Here is a 22,894-nt window from a genome sequence, read left to right on the forward strand (position 1 = left end):
CGTTCATTGATCTGAAGTCCCCCTTCGACCTAGTCCCGAGGGACAAACTGTGGGGAGTCTTGAGGATATTGGGAATTCCAGAGGAGCTACTTGTCCTAATAATCAAACTGCATGAGGACAACTATGCGAGGGTGAGGTGGGGAGGTCAGGGACAAGTGACGGAACCCTTCTCGGTAACACGAGGTGTCCGTCAGGGGTGTGTCCTGGCGCCTACACTTTTCCTATTGTTTATTGACCAAGTGGTCAAATTCTTTGTAGACACTCCGACGGATGCTCCAATGTTGGCAGGACAACGGTTCCCTATGCTCATCTTTGCCGATGACACCCTACTCCTCTCTAGAACACGCTGTGGACTACAGCGGGCGTTGGACCGCTTTGAGGAGTTTTGTGCGATCAATGACCTTAAGATAAACGTGGGCAAAACCAAGTTTATGGTTCTAACAAGGAATCGTCTTGTCCGGAGTTCAGTTAGTATGGGTGGAGTAAATCTGGACCAAGTGGAGACTATGACATACTTGGGGGTCACTTTAGATAGCCGCCTGAGATGGAAAGCTCAAGTCGGTGCACAACACCTCAAGCTTGCCCGACTTACAGGTTGCCTACTGAGTGAGCAAAAAAGATCCATCACCAAGCGGGTTATCCCAGCTCTTAAGATCTACGACGCCAAGATTAATCCAGCAATCTTATATGGCGCAGATCTTTGGGGCTATATGGACCTCTCGGGTCTGTTCAAAATCCAGTGTAAATTTCTGCGGAATTTAGTAGGCTTGCCTCAGTCGTCCCCTTCTATTCCCCTTTGTTTAGATCTGGGATGTCTCCCGATTAATGAGATGGCTAGATTTAGACTGGTTACTGCAAACACAACAATGATGGACAGAATGTGGATCAATGTCACACATTCACCCCAGTCAAAAGATCTGGGCCCAAATCCATCGTTTTTCCACTCCACACCACCCTGGGTTAGACAATGGCGATATGCAAATCAGCGCTGACCCTGTGCCCCATGGGAACAGTCCAGTCCGAACTACAAAAGCCATGTCCTTCCCAGAACGGAGACAAGCATCCGAGGACCGGCCCGGTTTCGAGGTAACACCTCTCATCAGCCCGGCTAGCTTGCTTCCAGTGGTGTGGAGTGCCTGGGACTCACGTCTGAGCATCCCCAGTACACTTAGAGCGGTTACTGCAAACACAACAATGATGGACAGAATGTGGATCAATGTCACACATTCACCCCAGTCAAAAGATCTGGCCCAAATCCATCGTTTTTCCACTCCACACCACCCTGGGTTAGACAATGGCGATATGCAAATCAGCGCTGACCCTGTGCCCCATGGGAACAGTCCAGTCCGAACTACAAAAGCCATGTCCTTCCCAGAACGGAGACAAGCATCCGAGGACCGGCCCGGTTTCGAGGTAACACCTCTCATCAGCCCGGCTAGCTTGCTTCCAGTGGTGTGGAGTGCCTGGGACTCACATCTGAGCATCCCCAGTACACTTAGAGCGGTTACTGCAAACACAACAATGATGGACAGAATGTGGATCAATGTCACACATTCACCCCAGTCAAAAGATCTGGGCCCAAATCCACACCACTGGAATCAAGCTAGCCGGGCTGATGAGAGGTGTTACCTCGAAACCGGGCCGGTCCTCGGATGCTTGTTTCCGTTCTGGGAAGGACATGGCTTTTGTAGTTCGGACTGGACTGTTCCCATGGGGCAACAGGGTCAGCGCTGATTTGCATATCGCCATTGTCTAACCCAGGGTGGTGTGGAGTGGAAAAACGATGGATTTGGGCCCAGATCTTTTGACTGGGGTGAATGTGTGACATTGATCCACATTCTGTCCATCATTGTTGTGTTTGTAATTACCGCTCTAAGTGTACTGGGGATGCTCAGACGTGAGTCCCAGACACTCCACACCACTGGAATCAAGCTAGCCGGGCTGATGAGAGGTGTTACCTCGAAACCGGGCCGGTCCTCGGATGCTTGTTTCCGTTCTGGGAAGGACATGGCTTTTGTAGTTCGGACTGGACTGTTCCCATGGGGCAACAGGGTCAGTGCTGATTTGCATATCGCCATTGTCTAACCCAGGGTGGTGTGGAGTGGAAAAACGATGGATTTGGGCCCAGATCTTTTGACTGGGGTGAATGTGTGACATTGATCCACATTCTGTCCATCATTGTTGTGTTTGTAGATTTAGACTGGTGGCTTTTTGGAGGCGTTTATGGACCTCTCCCGACCTCACTCTATTTGCAAAAGAGGTAGCAGAAGTCAGGTCAATTAGGGGTTCAGGGAAGATCCCCTGGCTCCAAATGGTTAAAACCATCTTGGGAGACATGGGGTTAGAACAATTATGGTTATCCCCCTCTACCAGTACCTTTCCATCCAAACAAGAATTTAAAGAATTGTATTGGGCCACGCTCCGTCAGTTTAGAGTCAAAACTTCCAGCTCTACTGGCCTCATGGGCAGGTTTCTGACTTTCAAGTTGGATCCATCCCGTGAATATTACTGGGACACTATTTCTAAACCGCTGGACAAGAAACTTTATCACCAGTTTCGGGTAGGAGCATTGCCGCTGAACACCTTTACAAAAAACTGGTCCACTGGTGGCACGGATCACTGTAGATGGTGCCCAAGCCACAAGGAAACAGTAGGACACTTCTTGTTTGCTTGCCCTAGTTATTCAGCACCGCGAACCAAATGGCTAAAACCACTGTTCCAGCGCCTGCCTTTTAGAAAATCTGCAGAGGCCATTTGGGCATTAAAAACTAACACCTCAGAGGTATTTGTGGTGAGCTTAGCCAAATACCTGGGGTGGGCCTGGATAATCAGGTCAAAACATTAGATTAACCCCTGTCATTGTCCGTTGATGCACCTTTTAATAGGCAGCTTGGTTTTGCTCTTGGTCCCTGTAAACGATTGTATCTTATGTATCTTATATATGGTTTGACTTCTTTTTATTACATATTGATGTTTGGAATTCAATTGTGAATTTTTGCATGTCTGTGTCAGGTTTGTCTCTCAAGCTGTTTTAATATTAATACCATTTTTAAAATCATTCTAGTTTAGTATAGTATAGTTTATTTTTATTCTGTTTCGGATTTTGTTTTGTTTATACAAATGAACTCAGCTACTATCATAGTTGTATTTTAAATAAAATAATATCCATAAATTGTATAGGATTAGTTAAAACTAGGAAGTTCATCTGGAATTGTAATTTAATGTAATTAATTAATGTGCGTTACTATGTGTCTTTTATGATTTTTTTTTAAATCGAAATAAAGACCTTAAAACCTGACTCCTGTGAGTTGATACAGTGGTGTGTGAATGATTTGATTGGTGATTTCGCCAAGAGAATTCTTCTGTTTATTATTAGTCAGGTCTTTGGCCTGGACTATGAAACTGAGACATCCTTAGTCTCTTACTGGATAACCTCAGGATATTGGCCGACGAGAGTTGCTCCTCGGCATTGTTGCTACTGGAACTCTCAGCAGCCTCTGACTCAGTGTCCTATTCCTGGATATTGGAATGGTTGAGGGAAGCCAGTGTAGAGAGCAATGCTGTAGTCTGGATCAGCCGCAGCTGGTCCATTGGGGCTGAGGAGCCACGCCCCTCGACCTTTTTCCCCTCACAAACAGTGTCTGTTAGGCTGAACAAAGGTCAGCATGGCAGACACTGTTCTTTTTAAGGTCCGGCAGCCAGGAGCCAGTCATGCACTAAATGTGCAGGATCCTGGCTGCCTGAGCTGAACTTTGCTAGGCTGAGGAAGTCACAGCTCCTGTCACGTCCTTAACTCAGCAAAGGTCCCTGAGGCCCTCCTCTCAGTGACGAGGGGTAGCGTCATTGAATGCCTCACACCTAGGAGCTTCAGTTTTAACCCCTGAAGCGCCCAGGGTCGAGTGTCAATCAGTGACACTTCATCACAGAGTGGGGTGGGGTAAGCAATGTCACTGACCCCATACCACTCTGTGATAAAGGTGGGACTGCTGCATCTCAAGCCTCCTGGAACCGCTGAGGCAGAACTGGCTGCAGGTAAGTATGTTTTCTTTTAAATTACTGTTTGGTGCACACATGTATGTATGAATGTTTGGTAAAGAGTGTTGTGAATGGATGTGCATGTGTGTGTGTATGTGCGCGCGTGTGTGAATGCATTGCTGTGAGTGTTTCGTGTATGTGTGCGTGTGTGTGCCTGTCCTCCCCCTCCCTCCAAAACCTACCGGTTGCCACTGGCCTGGATAGAGTCTTATTGTTCTGAGAGATCCTAAACTGAACAGGTGGAAGTCTTCCAATCATGCTTTAAGGGAGCAAGTCAGGGTGTCCCGTAGGGAAACTGCATTATTTTCAACTCTTTTTAATTAGTATGTACAACCCCTGGCAGAGCTAATCTTCTCTTACCGGATGAAGTTTGGCTACTATGCTGAAGACACTCAATTGTTGGTCTCAGTGGATCAAAGACAGAAGGATTCAGCTGCAGCTTTTAATGAATGTATGCTGGCACTGGTCACCTGGATGCAAATTGATTCATTAAACCTAAATTTTGATATGCTAGAAATGCTGATGATTGCAAGTAAAAACTCCCCAAAGCGTATCTACCTGGCTTCTGCCTACAACTGGACATTCTCCATCCCTGACATTCAGGACCTGGTTATGTATGTAAATATATGCTATTTCTGTAGCCCCAACACAGCCAAAAAGCAATTGAGCTTTGCACAGGATCAACGACAAGAGTAAAATTAATGAGGGATAGGACATGGTGGATGAATAATGCATTGTGATGTAGTGTTTTTTAGAGAGGCAAGTCTTCAAATATTTCCAAAATCGCTTTGGGTAATCCTGATGGATAAGGGGATGTTGTTCCAGATCCTCGGTGTATAGATGGGAAAGTCTGGCTTCCGTGTTTTTTGTTTTTTACACTTCTTACTGTGCAGCCTCATTGTGTTCAAGGATGTCCAAATGCTCAAGAGCAGACTGTATCCAGACATGTGAACAATGCATTCTCCACTTATTGCAATCTAATGAGAGTTCTACAGAAATCTCAAACCTTTCCAGTGCCGACTAGATCCTTAGAAATGGGAGCTACTATCTTAAGTCACTTAAACTGTTGCAAATGTTTATTTTTGTCTTTCTTATTATATTGACGTCAGCTGATTCAAAATTTTGCAGCCTGCTTAGTTTGGGATTTTTCAAAGCGTTCCTCAATTTTCCAAGCATTAAAACCCCTTCATTGGCTCCCTTTATCTAAACAAATTTAACTCAAAGCTATATGTCGGCATTCAAGACTTTTCAATGTAAGGGTCATCAATATATTCAAAATAAATTTCACCACTATCGTCCTACTGGTTGCCTGAGATCCACTTACGCCTGCCTTCTGGTGGTTCCTAGGATTCACTGAAATCTAATGGAAAATTTAGCTTTTTCTGTGGCAGTGGCTAAGTCCTTGAATTGTCATTATATTTAAAGGTGCAGGACCCTGCCTGGGTTTTGCAAGGGTTCTGTCGGGTTCAAACAAATTACTACCACATTTTACTGAATAATTGACTCAGCAATTCATTTCTTTTCAATTGGGTCAATCAGAACAAAAAGCCAAAAGCCAAAAAGTTAATTAAATAAACAAATCCAAACCATATCGGGTATATCATGCTATTTTATATGAATTATTTGCATTCAGGCCGCCCACCATACCCTACCCATCCCTGCACAACAGTCCTGATGAAGACCCGCAGTGACCCACAAATAGGGCCACAATAGGGTTGAAACGTCGACAACAAACATTTGGATCAGCTTTAGGAACTTTGTGGAATAGCCAACGGACGTGGCCCACAGTATAAACTATACAATGAAATTTTGACTGACCAAAAACCTCCCCTGCTCACCCCACTGTATATAGAGTTTATCACTGCACGATACATCACTGAGCACTCGAATTTCACTTTCCTCACAACTGATGCGCCGCTTTTTCCAGTAGTGTATTTAAATTGTCTTTCAATACAAATAGGGTATTTATGAATGCAAATAATTCATATAAAATAGCCTGATATACCTGATATGGTTTGGATTTGTTCATTTAATTAACTTTTTGGCTTTTGGCTTTTTGTTCTGATTGACCCAATTGAAAAGAAATTAATTGTTGAGTCAGTTATTCAGTAAAATGTGGTAGTAATTTGTTTGAACCCGACAGAACCACTGTTTATATACCTTAACAGTGCCCAGGTTCTGAGGGATACTGGGTTACCCCATTGTAACTTACTATATGGGTTTCGCAAGGGTCTGAAGGACTGGTGTGGTAATGCACGTACATTTAAATAAAGATATCACACGGTCTCATGTTTAGCAGGAGAGCCATTATTCAACCTCTGATCCCCACACCTTGTATAATAATAATAATACCAAATGTCAATTTCAACTGTCAACCCATAGAAGCCCAATGACATGAACATTCCGGGCATGAGCCCAGTAATGGATAGGTGCAAAGGAGGGGAAAATGGTAGGAGAAAGAAAGGAAGGTAACATGGGAAGGGAAAGGAAAAGCAAAGAGGATATGCTGTGATATGTAAATATGTTCTAAAACATGACACATCTCCCTCCTTGACAATATTCAAACAATGTAAAGGTTAATCATCAAACAATATTTCCTTGACGGAATTCTAGACCTAGAGGCAATTCTCACCCAGTTGACTATGGTGTCCTCAACACTTACTGCCGTGCTATCATAGTCTACAGAACTTTCTTCTGTTACGGGCTCATCAGTTACCTCATCGTGTTGTAACGAGCTCTTTTTATTTACACACACATTCTCTTCAAAGAACATCTCACTGCCCACTTCACTAGGTTCATCGATGAAATAATGTTCTGTACCTCTTCTGCATTCCACAGGCATTTTTCCACTTTCATCAAAAGTTCTCTTAGTCAGCCTCTTCCTGCTCCAACATTTTCCATATTGGCTGATCACACTCCTCTTATTAGTTTTGATAATTTGGATGGTTTTAGAGAATTTGCTCATAACTCTACTCATTCTTCTGCCCCATATAATTGTCACAAAGTTACCTGCAGATATGTTGCCACGTTATATTGTCTTTTCGACATGCTCTGCTTGCCGCTGATATTTCTCTTAATAACATACACGTCAGGCTCATTCATAAGACCAATTGCATCCCTCTTCTACAGCCCCAAATAGAGTATAGCAATCACAACATAAAATTGTATGTATCTGAGTACTTTTTATTAAAAATTATTTTCCATAGTAGATGCATTAACAATTCATTAAAAAAGCATTTATACATATGCCTGCCTAATCATATTCTATTCAAGATTTCACAATAAATCAATACATTATTTACAGTACATCAATTTAATAAAACCATCGTTTTACATATAAAAAAAATTTTGTTCCGTATGTCGACGCGTTTCGGTGCTTTGTTATTATAGAACACCTTCCTCAGGACTGTTTCGTTTAAAAACATCAAATCTTCTTTTTCAATATTTAATTTATCTTTCGGGTACCAGGTAAGTCCCAGGGGTTACAATAAATGTTCAACCTCCACTTGCTCTCTGTGTTTCATCAGAGGATTTATTTCTTGTTTAAGGGCGCCACGCTCCGTTTCAAACACTTTCTGTCGATAGACTTTTAGATTTAGTTTGGTCTTGTGTTTAGATCACCCGAAGAGATTCTTTTCTTTAACTCCACATGGGGTCACACAACGCTTATTCCTCTTTATTATTTGAGGAGATGTTCAGCATCTCAATGTGAAAGCGTAACGGTCTGCCTGCCCAGCCTCTCCGGATATCCCACTCCCGACTCGGGGAGGTAGTGACGAAAAATAACAATACAGGACTCTTTCGAGGCCCTGTAATTGGAATGAGTACACTTTAAATCCTTTTTCAAGGACCAGCGAGAGCTCGGATATCCGGAGAGGCTGGGCAGGCAGACCGTCCTAAATCTAAAAGTCTATCGACAGAAAGTGTTTGAAACGGAGCGCCCTTAAACAAGAAATAAATCCTCTGATGAAACACAGAGAGCAAGTGGAGGTTGAACATTTATTTTAACCCCTGGGACTTACCTGGTACCCGAAAGATAAATTAAATATTGAAAAAGAAGATTTGATGTTTTTAAACGAAACCGTCCTGACGAAGGTGTTCTATAATAACAAAGCACCGAAACGCGTCGACATACGGAACAAACATTTTTTTTATATGTAAAACTATGGTTTTATTAAATTGATGTACTGTAAATAATGTATTGATTCATTGTGAAATCTTGAATAGAATATGATTAGGCAGGCATATGTATAAATGCTTTTTTAATGAATTGTTAATGCATCTACTATGGAAAATATTTTTTAATAAAAAGTACTCAGATACATACAATTTTATGTTGTGATTGCTATACTCTATTTGGGGCTGTAGAAGAGGGATACAATTGGTCTAAACAAATGTTATCCTTAATAGCGCATGTAAACACATAAAGTGGAATACATAGAAAGGAATTTCTTTGTTTATTTGTGATATTTCCCGGTCCTTTCTGGGTTTATTTGGGAAAGCTCTCTCTTTTTAGAGTCATTCATAAGACCTACATGAACTTAAATTATATTTTACTGCTCAGAACATTTCTTCTCAATGCTGCCATGAGAAATGAAGACCCACACAGACTTGAATGGTGTTTTATTGCTCAGAACAAGTCTTCTCAATGCTGCTACTCCTTGTTACTTGCAGACTATGTTTCTTTGTATGCAATGTTCCCCTGTGAATGTGTTCACCTTACGCCTTATGTAAAGCGCTCTGATACCCTAGCTTGGGTCTGGTTCGCGCTCTATAAACCTATAAAAATAAATAAATAAATAAATAAATAACCTTGTGCTTTGAGAATTTGAGTTGGAAAAACCAAGGACAGAATAATGAGGCGGGTTGTCTCCACTTTAAAAGCATAAAAGGGAATTTCCCTGTGACTGTGTGGGGCGTGATTCTATATGCTCGCAACCTTTTGCGAAATGATACCAAGAACGGAATCTTTCCCAACACAGCTAAGTGTATACTTTCCTTCAAATAACAATTACATCGCACAACCAAACCGTTGCATCGTGGATCATATAAGGCTGTATGTACATGATTTATCTTGTGAGTATGATGAAACTGTGACATCTCATTTAAAATAAATTGTACACCATTGTCTGTGATTTCTCAGGATAGCCTTCTCTACTAAATACTTCCATGAGAAATCCAATCACAGCACTGGTGCTTACATCTTCCACAAACTTTAAATCAGGCCACTTGGAATGATAGTCTACAAGGACTATTGTGAACCTCATCTCACCTGGTAAGTTCACCAATGGTCCTACAATGTCTAACCATCCCTTTTTGCCATGCACATTCCAGCCATGGCGCCGCTTGCATAGGTGGAATCTGAGTCTTGCAATTTTTGTCAGCAACTTTGCATATATCACACTGTCTTACAAAACGGTCAGCATCTACATCTATCCCTGGTCACCAGTAATATTCCTGCATTCGATTTTTTAATGCTGTCATTCCCATGTGCCCTTGGTGACTCCATTCGAGAAGACGGTTCTGCAATTTCACAGGTGGGATACCAATTAAATAAGCTTTATTGTGGCACAAGGCCTTAAAAGCAAGATAAAACAATGGTATGACATAAAAACATAAAACCAACTTCGATAAAACTTAAATTAAAAACATGAGAAAAGAGTAATCATAATACCTGTCCCCCTGAACCGTATAGCACAAAGTGCAATCTCTCAATCACTTAAAATCAGCTTTGTGTAATCAAGCATCATTAAAACATATCTGTTGTTGTGATCATTATAAACATATCTAATCATATTGCATCTACTAGCGACAAGAGCAGATTCAGTTTGGGGCACTTCCTATATAAGGCCATAAATATGCGGTTAGTTCACATCACACCATAAAATGTCCAGTGCCTAGTCAATAATTGCTAGCTGTTCCTCACAGGGAAACTTTCATAAGGGGCAATTCATTACTAGTCAAAAGAAGACGGGCGATTCTCACCATATATCACACAGTACAACACAATTTAGTCCAAGACGAGGGCATAGGCTTGTATATAGTAACTTACATTACCTTTACCACCAAGCCCGTCCACGCCGTTTGTCTTAATCGCCATATTCTCAACAGGAATCTACTTTTTTTTTTAAACTTTATTAATTATACTGCAAGGTACATCTAGCAGCATACAAATCTGCCCATACTGCGCAACAATACGATGCCAAGTAATATGCAGTCATCTTTTAAACCCCACCCAGCCTCCTGCCCAATCCCAGAAAACAGAAGGCAGACCATGTAAAACACGATAATACATTTGCAACGCAGTTAAATGCAGTGCAGAATGATCGGTCTCAAAGATAACATTCAGCCCATGGAACCAGATTATCCAAAGACCCCCGAGCCATGTCTGGGTGTTTCAGCAGGTACGTGGTAAGTGGCGCCCAAAACTCTTTAGGCCTCGAGGCCGCTGGGAGCTCCTCAGCATATGCCTCCATTTGTTCTTTGCAATATACAAGGTCTCTAATCCACCTCACCAAGGTGGACACCATTTTAGCGCTCCAATGCATTGCAACAGCGCGTTTAGCAAACAAAGTAGATATAGCAATAATGAGTCTATTGCATGTTTTAACTTACTTCAGTAGCCCTAGCAGACACAATTCTGGCATGCATTCAATCCTATCAAGTGTCATATCCGTGAGGGCCTTCACAACACGCTGCTAGAAGCTATATATGGCAGCACAACCCCACGCCAGGTGTATAAAGTTAGCCCCCTACTGCCCACACCTAGTACTTCTTGCATCTTCGCGCTGTCCAAATTTCAACAATGTGCAGGGGTGTAATACAGTTGATGCAAGTACTTAAAATGAATATTGCAAAGATCACAATTGGCAGTCAGATGCCCAGTCAATTTGCAGCAGTACTCCCAGTTTTCCCAGGACAGAGGGACCTCAAGCACATTGTTCCATTTATCAAACTAGGAGGAGTCAGACCAGTCATTTTCCCTTTGAGAGGCATTGTATAATCTAGTAATCAGCCCTCTAATTCCCCCCGTTAAAACCAACTTGTGCGCTTTCAGCACCTTTGGCTCCTGGGGGAACTCAGGGTATAAAGTAGGTACAGCCAGGCGCAGTCTACTGTATGTGAAACTGTGCATTGCTTTGTACGTTTGGCCGCCCTGAAAATCAGTCAAGGATAAGAATGCCCCATTCCGATACATGTCCCAAAGTTTAGGACATTCAAAGCCTCACGCTCCTGCGCCACCGAAATGCCCGGGTGTGCAGCAATCAGCAGGTCTAAAGCATATATATAGTCCCTCCCCGCTCGCGTAACAAGGGCCCTCCACGCCCAGACAGTACAATTGACAGGGTTAATCTCCTTCCTAGTGCCATCCTCATCGCCATGCAGGGTCATAGCGGTCAATGGTGTTGGAAATGCAGTGTCCGACTCCACAGCGAAATGCAGTAGGTATCTCTGAGGGAAATACCAATATTGTGCAAATTGTGCCTGAGCGCACAGGTAGTACAGACGTTGATCTGGCGCATCAAACCCTTCACATTCCCAAGGCAGCGCTAAAGTGTTCCAACTACATCTAGGCTGCTTGCCAGCCCACACCAAAGATTGCAGGCAGGACTGCTGTGTTTTTAAAAAAAGCAACAGTCAGCTTTATTGGGACATTTACAAATAGATAGAGGAGCTTGGTGAGAATAGTCATCTTCACAAAATCGATTCTGTCCACCAGTGAGAGCGGCAAACTAGTCCAACTGGAGATCTGTTCAGTGCTTTTGGTAATGGTGCGCCCATAATTCATACTTAACACAGTCTCAGGATCCCTGTGCACCCACACCCCCAAATGCTTCACAGGGTCCGTTGACCAGGAGAGGGGATACTCCAGGGCCGTCTCCTGAGCGTCAATGGGAAGACCGTGGACTTTGCCCAATTTATTCCTAGCCCAGAGTGTCTCTCAAATAGCACATATTCTCGTAATAGGGATGTCAGTTGCGTTGCCGGCTCACGGACATATAACAACATGTCATCTGCATACAGCGAAATAGCCAGCGGACGCTGCCAAAATCCCAGAGCGTTTTCCACATATTTTTGTCGGATCTTACACACCAGCGGCTCAAGCACCAAGGAAAAGAGCATTGGGAGAGGGGGCAACCCTGCCTGGTGCCTCTAAGGATTGAAAATGTACCTGAGACCCACCCATTAGTTTGCAACCAGGCGACCGGGCCTGTATACAAGAGGCGCACTCACTTAAAAATAAACAGCGCCATTCCCAATCTGTCCAATAAAACAAACATGTACACCCATTGTAGCGAGTCGAAGGCTTTTGCCGTGTCCAGCAGTACCGCCACTGCTGGGAACGCGGGATTTAGTTGGAATAGCACAGCAAAAATGGTCCCGAGATTATGTGCGCTCGATCGTTTGGGACAAATCCTGGTCGGGGAGGATCAGATTCGAGATCAGGGGTTGTAGTCTATTAGCAATGATTTTTGCCAGAATTGTAGTGTTGATATTCATTAGGGACCGTGGTCTATATGACTCGAACTTATTTGAAACTTTATCCGGCTTTAGGAGTGTGACAATCAGGGCTTCCCTAAGGGTGGGGGGTAGTATGCCAGTCTCATAGGCCTTGGCAAAGACCGTCAGCAATCGCAGGGCCAGGACCTCAATATATGCCTTGCAAAATTCACTGGGTCAACCATCAAGACCTGATGCGTTACAGGTCGGCAGGGCTATTATAGCTTCTTTACATCCTCTTAATAGGACCGTAGTGTTAAGAAGTACACTGCATCTCCGTCATTCCATGGCTGCCAAATCACCCCCCTCTCCCAAGCCCCCCACCCACTTCAGCACCCCCAACTGGCTACAGACATCCCAAAGAAATACAAACAATCCCCCCAGTTTCAACATAACCCAAAGATTTGGTCGGGGTACACCCATTAAGGAACACAAGAGAGCATACAGCCACTCGATTGGGGGGGGAGGTGGCCAAACTTGTCCTTAGTGTCGACATGGCATCGGAGTCAGTGTTCGAAGCCCCAGAGGTAACGGCTATCTCGACCTCTTGCAACACTCCCAGGAGGCAACAAGTCATAAACCCAGGATAAGGTCTCCTCGGTACAGGATATTACTCATAACATTGATCCGATCCAGCGTATATCCCACCCCACCGCAACCACCAGAGCGGACAGGTGGCGATTTTCAGGCCCCAACCATAAACTTACAGTTTACACACACAGATGGAACCTCAGTGTTCATCTTCATCTGGATCAGTAGCAGTTTCACTGCAACGGTTTTTCAGTGACTTTGCATGTTCCATGGCACTCTTCGGGTTGCTGAAGAACTTGAAAGCACCATCCGGGCCAATCCTTAGACGTGCAGGGTAAAGCATTGTATATGGGATTTCCTGCACCTGCAGCAGCTTTTTGGCTGGTATAAACTCCCTTCTAGCTGCCTGGACCGCTGTGGTGAAGTCCAGGAAAAACGTCAACACATTCCGCTGATAGGTGATGGAACCTTTTTCTCGGGCCAGGCGGAGGATCGTGTCCCGATCTCTATAGTTTAACAACCACGCGATAATGGGTCGCGGCCTGGCTCCGGGGACCGGGCGGGCCGCCAGGGAGCGGTGTGCATGCTCCACTATCAACATGGCAAACAGATTGTCCAAACCAAAGATAACTTTGAGCATCCCCTCAGGTTGTTTCTCCTGGATCGCGCCTCCAAGTCCTCGTTCTTAGCTAGAATAACTGGCAGCACTTTTTCCATATTCAGGGTTTTATCAGAGACTGTGCAGGTCATCTTCAGCGATAGAAACACGTTGCTCAACTTTGCCAAGCCTCATGCCCTGTTTGTCGAGCTTCGCCGCCATATGATCCACGATTAGGTTTAGTGCGTTGATCTTTACATCAATAGACTGCAGGCTGTGCTGCATTGCCAGTAGCATAGTCTCCAGAGTCGGGGCAGTGTCTAAAGGAGCTTCCACCTCAGAGTACGAGGTTTGTTTATGCTGGGATCTGCCCGACTTGCGCATGACAAATGTGAGGCGGGATTGCGTATTGTCAGGTTTGCCCATTTTATCCAGCTCGCCTGAGGAAATAACAGTCGCCACTCACCTCCGACCCGCACAGCGTAGAGGCCACCTCAGTGGCACAAGCCACTTAAGTTGCACTAGTGCTGTGGGATAGATATGCAGATGACTCCACCGCACAAGGCCACCGCTGTCCCTCTATATTGTCACAGGCTTGCACAGCAACAGGCCACTACTCTATTCGGAATAGCATCCGGACGCAAAGCCTCCAAGGCTGCACCCCAGTGCCTATCAGTATCCGTTATGAGTTCCGCCACGGGCACAGGAGCAGCTTCCGAGCATCCCCAGTATGGGAAGCAGCCAAAAAATGTCCGAGGTACTGGCCCCGGGTGAGTCACCACCTTCCTTCCCGTGCCAATCTGGTGTGAGATTCCCTCCAGGGAGTCACCACCCAGCTGATGGCAGCCTGACCCACAGGAAACAATAGATCCCAATGTAGCTTCAGAGAACTATAATGCTTGGCTCAACAACGCTTTTACTGCGCTAGCACCTTAAAAAAAAATGCTACCCAATCGTAACATACCCTCTGCCCCTTGGTTCACAGAAACCCTTAGGTTAGAGAGGCAACGTTGCAGAAATCTAGAAAGGCGCTGGCGCCGAAACTATGATAACAACGATAAAGATATATACAAAAAAGCCTTGATTGAATATAGAAAGCTTTTAATTATAGAAAAACGAAAGTTCTATCTTGAGCAAATAGAATTAGCTAAAAATTCCACCAAACAACTGTATCAAGTTGTTACAAAACTATCTATTCCACCAGTAAGTATTACTACAGAACCATCTCAAAAGCTGTGTAATGACCTAGCGGATTTTTTTCAATCCAAGGTAAATGATATTTTTTCTAACTTTGCGGCTAAGATGAGCACCGAACCCATTGGTTCTTTTAGGAATGACCCCTCTTCCCTTACAATTTTTAATGAATTTAAGCAAATTTCTCAACTGCAGTTAGAGGAACTTATGATTAGTATTAAGTCGGGGTCTCCTTTGGACCCGTGTCCCCCTATGATTCTTAAACCAGTTATTAATCTGATAGCCCCAACTCTTACAAATATTTGTAATTCTATGTTTCTGTCAGGCTCCTACCCGTCAATCTGGAAGAAAGCGATCATAAAACCATTACTAAAAAAATCAAACTTAGATCCTTCAGAACCCAAAAGTTATCGACCGATTGCATCTCTTCCCTTTCCCTCTAAAATATTTGAGAAGATTATGAACTGCCAACTGATGGATTACATTGATCAAAATAATCTTCTTGATGAAACCCAATTTGGGTTTAGGAAGGGCACGGGACGGAGACGGCACTGATCAAAGCAGCAGATGAAGTCAGATGGATTTTGGATCAGGGAGGAGCAGCAGTCCTGATTTTATTGGACTTATCTGCGGCCTTCGACACGGTCGATCACAACATCTTGATCGACCGTGTAGCCCATATTGGCATCCAGGCCAAAGCCAAATCTATTCTGATTTATTTTCTGTCTGGCCGCAATCAGTCTGTTAAACTGGGAAGTTTCCACTCCCCTGTTTTTTCTCTACCATGTGGTGTCCCCCAGGGATCCTCGCTAAGTCCGACACTATTTAACATCTATGTGTCGGACTTGGCGAGGGTCATTAAAAAATATGGAATAGGGGTGACATCATATGCAGATGACACCCAGTTGGTACTGGCCATCCAGAACAACGGAGGAACTGTGGCGGCTAATTTTCAGGAAGGTATGATGGCTATCAGCTCCTGGATGGATCATAACTGTTTGAAATTAAATTCTGACAAGACGGAGGTCATGGTCTTCGGAAAACTGACTCCGTCTTGGTCCTCAGTCTGGTGGCCATCGGACTTAGGAGCCCCCCCAATGCCTGTTACTAAAGTCAGGAACTTGGGGGTACTATTTGACAACAAGTTATCATTTTTGAACCATGCTAATGCAGTAGTCTCCTCATCCTTTTACACTCTGAGGATGGTTAAGAAACTACTACCTTTTCTTCCTTCTGGAGCAGGTAAAACCCTAATGTGTACTTTAGTACTCTCCAAAATTGATTACTGCAATGGTTTGCTACTAAACGCCCAAGAACAAGTTTTGAATAAAATGCAGATAATTCAAAATGTGGCCGCCCGTATTTTGACAGGTACACCAAAATTTTCTTCCATCACCCCCATTGTTCACCAACTCCACTGGCTTCCGGTCAGGAGTCGCATCAAGTTTAAGGCGCTCTGTATTGCCTATAAAACCATGAACAATGTTGGCCCAGAATTAAAAAAAAAAGCTTTATGCACTTACTTGCCCAAACGAACGTTACGCTCATCTGCAGCCCTTCTGCTCTCAGTTCCTAGGTGTTACAGGTGTTGCACAGACTACACCACCCTTGCATGCCTTTAAAAAGGCCAAAAGCATTAGAGACCATGTGGTCCGTTCCTTTTTACCTCCGGTAGAACCCGACACTGTCCTCTCCCTTTGGAATCTCCCACCTGTGATTGGCCATCATAAATGTTCTCAGTGTAAAGCATGCAACAACTGCATCCAAACCAAATGTTTTGAGTACAAACAACACAAGATACCTTTGAAGTCACACACCAACTGTAATTCTTCTAATGTTATTTATGCCATCATTTGTGACTGTGACTTAATTTACATAGAGCAAACACAGCAAAAAGCCAAAATGAGAATTTTGCAGCATTCTAGCAGAATCAGTTGTGAAGTGGTTGGAGCCCCATTGGGCGACCACTTCAAAACTGCCCAGCACCCCCCAGATGGCTTCAAGTGGGTCATCTTAGAAAAAAATCACACTGGGCCCCAGGGGTGGCAGCATCACAAACATTCTAAATATACGAGAATCCAAATGGATGTTCTTTTTTGACTCTGTTAGATCTGGGTTAAATGAAAATGAAAGTACCTTTGTACAAATTGCCAATCTGAACTGACCTGTCTTCTGTGATGTGTATACTTCTTTGCATACCTCATTGAATATGGTTGCTATTGTTTACTATCAACAGCTTGCTCAAAGGTTGACACTAATTCTGTACTCAATAGTATTCATGTAGATTATTGTTATGTGATTATGACCAGAAATGGTCCTTGTGCATTGACATTTGATATCTACCCTCTGGTTGGTTGGCCTTTACCATCCTGTGTGAGTGGTACGCCGCTTCCAACTAGAGGACTGTTAACAGAGATTCATTATTTTGTGCCCATTATCAAGTGCTCCCCCCCTGCCGTGGTCAAAATTGAGCTATAATATCTTTGGATAAAATGATTATCGGGTTAGGGACGATGCCGAGTAATCTTGTACACTTTGTGACTCTTGGGTGTGGTATTTTTATATACCGTTTATAATTGTATCTGGACGTCGAATATTATTAAGTATGTTCATTCTTGGGTCATTTACGATTGTCTTTGGTCCACACACGGACTTATCATAGTGAACACCTTTCTTCCAAAAGGGAACTCCTTTATTTTTAAATATGGGGTCTGTCTTCGCTGTCCACTAGTCGGTGGACACGTGACCTGACAAGCCATAATACCGGAACTGCATCTCTCCGGCTTCCCAGACCCGTTCGGACCCCGTATGTGACCTACTTTGACTCCCCATCGGTGTTTTGAAGATTCGGCTCTTCTAAGGTATGAGCAGCGTCGTCACAAAACTTTGTCCGGCATGACACAACCATATTGCCCCCAATTGTGACACGCAACTTCAATTTCGTGTCTTGCAGGATCCAAAACTATTCGACGGATTTTTCGAATATCACTGTTTATCTGACTCCCCGTCTGAGACCGTGTGAGGCTTTTAATTAAGGTACGCAAGGTTCTCTAATAGGCTGTACCTGATTCTTTTTGGGCACGCTGTCTTTATTCGATTTAACACTCAACCCTGAATGGCTCCTTCTGTTGTTTTCCAGGATCCGTACCTACGCGGCGGACTCCATCACTCTGCCCAACCACTATCCTCTGCAGGTACTTGTTTATAAGGAGGTGCATTAACATACTGCAGCCTTGTAATACTTTATAATCGCCATGGGTAATTTTAATAATATCTCTATGACTCCATAGATTGGTGACGTGTCGATGTTGCCGTTTGACTTGAGGTTACGTAGTTTTCGGCCCCGCTTTGCTACAGCCGCCATTTTGCGCTTAGTCGCCATTTTATGTTGCCTCACTCAGGCAGCACGGCTAACGCGGTAAAATGGTCTTTCTGCCGTTTTCAGCTGCTTCATGTTTTTCTCGCTAAAAGACAAACTTTGTCCTTGTGTGCGATACTGATGTCAGGGTCTGGCCGAGTTCGCAAAGCCATGTCTAGACTGATTAATCCATGACTTACTCCACTGTTTGGGTCCCACCATTCTTCTCTACCTTATCTTATTTAACTGGCCTTCACTATTCTCTTTGTGTGTTCTCTTGTTACATAGCCCTTCTTTTGAAGCATTTTACACATGTTTTGCCACCTGCAAATTGAATTACGGGCACTAGTGTTGATTAACCTGATGGGAGGAGAGCACACGGGGTCTGAAAGGAGGGTTTGTTTTAGACATCCGATAGCTTGTTTTCGAACTATTCCTATTTGTCAGTTTTGTGTATATTGGGAGTTGTCATTGTAAACTTGTGTTGTATAATAGACTGTGCGCCACAGATTGAAGTGGCAGTCTCTTGAGAACCTACCTGTGTGGTACTTCTTAGATAACTGTGCTTAGCTGCTGCTAATAAAACTTCTTTTCTACGCCAAACAGAGTGTCCCGTGTCTCTGTCAGTCGAGGCAGGTGAACTCGGAGATCTCAGGCGTGCCCTGCGCCGCCTGGCCCATAAGGCCGGGTTCTCCAATTGGCGGCCCAACGTGTGGGCGACTTCAGCGGTAGTAGTTTTGCCCGAGAGTCGGGAGGAGCTTCGCAAGAAAATTCCGGAGGATTTCGCGAACTACGTGAGCGACCCCTGCATGTCGAAGTGGACCGAAGGTCTTTTGAAGCGTGGCTACTCCTTCCCGACGGCTGCTGACGACTGCTGCCCTGACTGTCGCCCTGCCTTGGCCCTTTGGTGATGATTGGTATCGCGAGACGATAGACGAATATCTGTTGGCGTGAGGAAAGCATTTAGTTAAGTATTTGTGGGTAGCGCCCACTTTCTTTGTTTTTGTGTTTGTTATTCGATTAGCACGCTAACCGAAGCCAATGGGTAAGTACATTTGTGCTGTGACTCTATTGTCCGAAAATCCCTTGACGTTTGTAAGGAAGTCCAGTTTGTTACGAAATGCCTGGATTTAGTAAGTTTAAGAAATGTTGTTGTTTTGGTTGTTCTAGGGATTCCCGACTAGAGGATTCTTGTCCGATTCCTCCAGTTGGAACTCCTACTTACGAACTTTACTCAAAGCACGGTCTGGGTCCTATTGTTTTTAACGAAACATGGATCCGATACACTAAGAAAGATGGTGTTTTACAGTGGCCACAAAATGGGTCCTTTGAGCCAGATATATTAGATAATTTGGAAACAATTTTATTCAAGAGAAAAGCCCGGCCGGCAATGTTTGACTCCTTTCGCCTATGGCGCAAGGAAGCCAAACAGAAAGAAATTAAGCAAATAAAGAAAGATAAGAAAGAGCAGAGTATGTCGATTCTACAGGCTGCACAACAATTTAAAAATGACGAAGCTGATCAGGTGATTGAGGTGTCAGAAAGACAACATCGTATGGCAATAGATAGATGCTATCCTGTATTACCTACTGTATCAAAGAGTAAAAGTCCTGATGACGATTCTTTTATGTCCCATTTGTTGACATTACCTCCGCCTTATGTGTTAGGTGCTAATGCACCGCCATTACAACCCGCTGTTAATGCAGCTGTTTTGGTTCCTGCACAGTTGCCTGTCCCTGTGATTCCGCCTCCACCCCCTTTGCCAGCGACATCGGTACCCCAATCTCCTGTGCCTCAGCCTTCTCCATCTGTTGTTTCCTTTACTACAGATGCTTCGCCTTTTTTACAGAATACATTGTCCCCCGTTTTAGTGTCAGATTCCCCTGCAGCTCGACGGCGTTTAGTCAACACTGTTTCAGGTCTTTTGTCGCCTTTTCTTGGACCTCTTTTCTTCTCTCCTGCCTCGTCTAGGAGGCAATCGCGTAGTCAGTTTCCAGATTTGGAAGAACGAACTAAATTAGATTCCCTTGCTTATAATTGGATCACGAGTCGTGTACAGTATAGTACACGTGATATTTTAGATACTTTCCTTCAATGGAACGCGCCCACACAGAGATACGTATTTGACGTTATGTGCAATACTCTGATTAAAGAATGGGGAGCCGTAGATCTAGACTCACCACCTCAGGATTTATTCGAAATACAGGATCAATTTGATAAGGGACTTATTGTGGGTCCTGCTGTAGAGCATGCTGTTCAGAAACAGAAAAATTCTCTTGGGCCTGATCCCGCGGTTCGTCGTAAGACGGCACAATATCCTATGCGAGAAGTTCCTGCGATATGGAGAGATGAGGTTCCTCAAGCAGGTGCTAATCCAGGTATTCCTGCTCACTTTCAGCGTATATGGGTACATGACCCTTGGAAGAGATCTGAAGTATTGGCACTCAAACAGTCTTTACCGGACCCTCGTAAGAATCCTACTGGGTATTATAAAGAGCTGTCTCAGACTGTTGACGCTTGTATTATGAATTTGGCAGATATTGACTTACTTATGGGGAATATAGTCCCACAAGCAATATGGACCAAGATTCGTAGACAGGATCATGCAGCAGCTTTAGGTGGTGATTGGGCTGCCATTACCGCTGCAGACGCAGGACAAGTAGGCGGTGCCAAACCGGATGTTTTGATTACGGAATTACCTGGAAAAATAATAGATTTGATGAAAACTTTGATGCCTGCGGTGCGCATTAATTGGGATAAGTTAGCGGCGTGTAAGCAAAAGACGGATGAAAGTGTCTCCGACTTCTTTACTCGGTTCGAGGAGACTTTCATCGACCATAGTGGGCAAGATATGAGTACTGAAGGTGGACAGCGATTGTTCGTAGACAAATTTGTTTTTAATTTACTTCCAGAGTTGACACATAAATTGAAGCAATTGGAGAGATCTAGGGCTGTCTCTTCCACTGCTCAGATATTGGCTACTGCTCAATATTATGAGAATAGGGATAAGGAAGATAAGGAGAAAGCGGAGAAAAAGACTAAAGACTTAAAAACGAAAGTCCTTCTGCAACAGGCTTATCCCCCTCGTTCTGCTCAGTCCCAATTTCCACAGCCCCCACAGTTTCAGAAGCCAGTACCCTCAGTTCCACGAGCTCCATTGGGCCCTAACCAGTGTGCTTATTGTAAGGAAGATGGTCATTTTAAGAATACTTGTCCAATTTTATTACAGCGGTATGGTGGATCATTAGCGCCACGGGGTCGTGGTGATTCGCGATCCATATCCAGAGGTAGGGGTCGTGGTGCATTGACTCAGGAACGACGTCCGTTTCCCCCTCAGGATTCTACAAATTACTTTGATCAGCAGAATTCTCAATCTGCACAATACTACAATGATGACTATTGTTTCGATAATGAGGATGTTGCTTTTCATACTACCTAGGACAGCCATAGGCAAAGTAAGGGAGTCGTATCAGTTCCAGTAGATCAGGAAGGACCTTATGTTAATGTTATGGCATTAGGTGTTACAGAACCATTTCTCTTGGATACTGGTGCTATGAGAAGTTCCATAATGCATTCTAAACTCCCTGGGGCACCTTTGTCTGGCTTAACAAATGTTTCTGTGGGATTCTCTGGCGCCCCAGTTTCAAATCCTATCTCTTGCCCTTTGCCCATTTCTGTTGGTCCATACGATTTGGAAGCTCCACTACTTTTAACGACAGGATGCAGAGAAAATTTATTGGGTTTGGATCTACTGAAACGTTTACATGCTACCCTGTACTGTTCACCCTCTGGTGTGCACCTCACTTTAGGTGATAAGTTGACTTCTCCGATGTATGTATCTATAGAACAGCTACCACCCGAGTTGCGTTCACTTCCTGCTACACTTTGGGCTGTGGTTCCAAATGATGTTGGCTTATTGCAAATTCCACCATATGTGATTACCGTTAAAGACAATGATAAGATGCCACGTGTTCCCCAATATAAAATATCCAGTGATGGTGAGAGAGCCTTGTTGGCCATTGTTCATGATTTGGTTCAGAAGGGTGTGGTTGAAGAGACTAGAGGGAATGTTTGCAATAGTCCTGTTTTGCCTATTCTTAAACGTACTGATCCCTCTCAGCCACCTGTGTACCGTTTTGTAATTGATCTTCGAGAGGTCAACAAAATTGTTGTCCCTCAATTCCCTGTTGTGCCAGATATAACGGCTTTGCTTACTATGATTCCTGCTTCGGCAGTTTGGTTTTCGGTTATCGATCTTAAAAATGCTTTCTTTAGCATTCCTATTGCTGAGGAAAGTAGGGATCTTTTCGGCTTCTCTCTCGGAGGCCGAAGCTTCCGGTTTAAGCGTGCACCCCAAGGCTATTGTGAAAGTCCTTCAATATACAGTCAAGCTTTGAAATCTCAACTTGACACCTTTTCTTTGCCCTCAGGTGCCACTCTTATCCAATATGTGGATGATTTATTGATCGCTGCTGACTCAGAAAAGTTTGTAAAGCAGCAACTGTATCACTCTTACGACATTTGTCTGATTTACATCATAAAGTATCGTCTTCCAAGTTACAATACTGCCGACAAGAAGTTACCTATTTAGGTCATCTCTTGTCGAAGGAGGGAAGGTGATTGACTCCAGAACGTATTCATGCAATTGCACGAATGCCTGTACCGTCGACACAAAG

Source organism: Lissotriton helveticus, chromosome 1_1 (assembly GCF_964261635.1).
Source record: "Lissotriton helveticus chromosome 1_1, aLisHel1.1, whole genome shotgun sequence".
Classification (NCBI taxonomy): domain Eukaryota; kingdom Metazoa; phylum Chordata; class Amphibia; order Caudata; family Salamandridae; genus Lissotriton; species Lissotriton helveticus.